Here is a 2,487-nt window from a genome sequence, read left to right on the forward strand (position 1 = left end):
GGTAGGAACATAAATTATTGCGACAGGTAATGAGTGAAATTTATAGAGGCCGTATGATCTGTTAATGACATTCGCTGTCTGACTTTTTTGGTCGCTAGTAGCTGAAGACAAGAGTCTTTCAGATCAATCCGTGAATAGCACATTCTCCTGTCTAATTTTTGTATCATGTCTTCTGATTTGAGGACTGGGTACTTACCAGTTATGGACTGTGCGTTCAGGGTGGATTCGAAGTCGAGACAAAGGTTTATCTTCCCTTTCGATTTTACTACTGTTGGTAAGTGTGTGGCCCACGGACTGTTCATAACGTGTTCAATTATGCCATTCTTTTCTAACCTATTTATTTTTGTTTGACCTTCTCACGCACTGCGTAGGGTATTGATCATGCTTTCAAACTTACGGTGTTGCGTCATATTTCAAAGACATGTTTACCTTGTAATCTTTTACTCATCCTTAAGTTTTACTAAGAAGTCCTCTGTACTTTGTACACAGTTTTACGTATTCTTCCTTCTCATCCGGTACTTTTATCTGTTTTGCTGAATCATGGACTGTAAACTTGAGTTTTCCAAAGATTTAGAGTCTCATGATGTTTGTAGGCGTTTGGGACTCCGTCATTATCAGTGTTGTCTGTATTGCTGGATTCTTTTATTTAGCATTTACTGCGCGTTGTCTGTTACGTTAAGCGGTTCTTCACCAACATGTTAGCGTATCCTCAAACCTTCTTAACTCAGGAGATCCAAAAAATTATAAGCTGCACTATTTACTATTGTTTTAGATGAACCCACACGTACAGGAAATTTACTCCACTGACATTTATTTCTACGTCTATCAACAATGCTTTAGCATTACTCGGATACTACTGTGTATTCTCGAAATCTTATTTTGCTCTTTTACTTTCTTTTTAGTATGTATGATACATAATTTTCATACGTTGTTTTTATAGACATATTTCTGTCACATGCGCTTTTTAACTACAATTAAAATAACCCACTTCTTTATGATAACATACTTACTTATCATGCGTGATGAAATATTTGGCACATCATTTTACTTTATTTTGATTATAATTACTTGTATTTCCAGCTGATCTTGTATTTCCACAGTTTTAGGTGTACTTTTGTACTCATGCTTACATTTATTCTATTTAAAATTTCTGAAACGTTGAAATCATGTTTTTACAACTCCGTATTCTGCATAATTTAGAGTCCTATTTCTTTCTTTACTTTTGCCTGAATTACGCTTGAAGTTTCCTCTGGTATTGGGTTATTTAACCTAATTGGGACGTTTCTGTTAGCACGTCCCTTACTAACGTATTCCCAAATGTCAGATTACACTCACTATTTTCGCATTTCGCATTTAAATGTAGTCTCTGGCTAGACGCAGGAGCATAGCAATCCATTTCTTAAGAGTCTGATAATGTTTCTTCCATTCTCCGTGAAATTTGTTACGTTCTGCAGCTATGAAGACTTTACTTTCGAATTATTTTGACAGCTTTTCTTCAATCTGTGTCTGGCCTAATGCGCTTGAATCCTCGTACGAAAAATATTGTTGTGCCATATTATAAATTTCAGCTCCATCATTAGACAGCGAAAAGGCCCTTTGCGCTACCTCATCAGTTGTTCTGTGCGTTCTAAAATGCTGCTCCATCCGGCCAGTATAATTCGCCATTTTTGCTCCTTCTGATCAAACGGATGGAATGCCGGCGCAGTTCTCATTACTTCCTCTTGCCCATGTTCTTTTTCGCCAAGCATTTTCAGCAGCCTTTTCTGCGAGCTAGTGATACATCGCAGTAGGCGCAGTACCTGCGTCGTAATTCCAAGTTGCTGCACCATCTGAAAATATGCTCAGCACAGATTACTGTTCTTTTACTTTTTGTTTCTGAAAAACAGGCTGGACAAATTTTGTTTCATTATATACAGCTGACTTAAAATTTTGTACTATATTACATTTTCTCGATACTGCGGCGTTCTGAACCACCGAGTCTTTCAGGTCCTTTCACAGATTTTTCTAATTGCTCTAAATCCACTGTTTTTGTTCGTATAACTACTTCGCCAGAGAAAGGTGACTGTTGCAACTTGACTTCCTCACTAATCGATGTGGTTACTGGGACGTCTATAGATTGACAACAGCCTACGAAATGTCTATCTGAACAGTGGAACTACTGCCAACGAATAGTATGAGGCACGCACTCTCATAAATTTAACTTCACATGTCTACTTCCAAAACCCTGATTTATTCAGTAACACAAACACTCAATTTTCATGTGAGCGTTGTGTAAATACAGCATCTGTAGCCTGTGCCAGTGTCCCTTTCAGAGACTAAGTACATATCGGTGAATACAAATATCTTCCTCCCAGAGTAGACACTGGTCCTTGGCGGCATTTAGTTCTGTCACTGGGTTACTGATTTCACATCGGACTTATCGTCGGCAAACGTGGCGATTCCATCGGCGAATAGGTCCCAGCTCCTTGGCAGGGGAGCTGCGTTGGA

This window comes from Schistocerca serialis, chromosome 3 (assembly GCF_023864345.2).
Source record: "Schistocerca serialis cubense isolate TAMUIC-IGC-003099 chromosome 3, iqSchSeri2.2, whole genome shotgun sequence".
In the NCBI taxonomy this organism is placed as follows: domain Eukaryota; kingdom Metazoa; phylum Arthropoda; class Insecta; order Orthoptera; family Acrididae; genus Schistocerca; species Schistocerca serialis.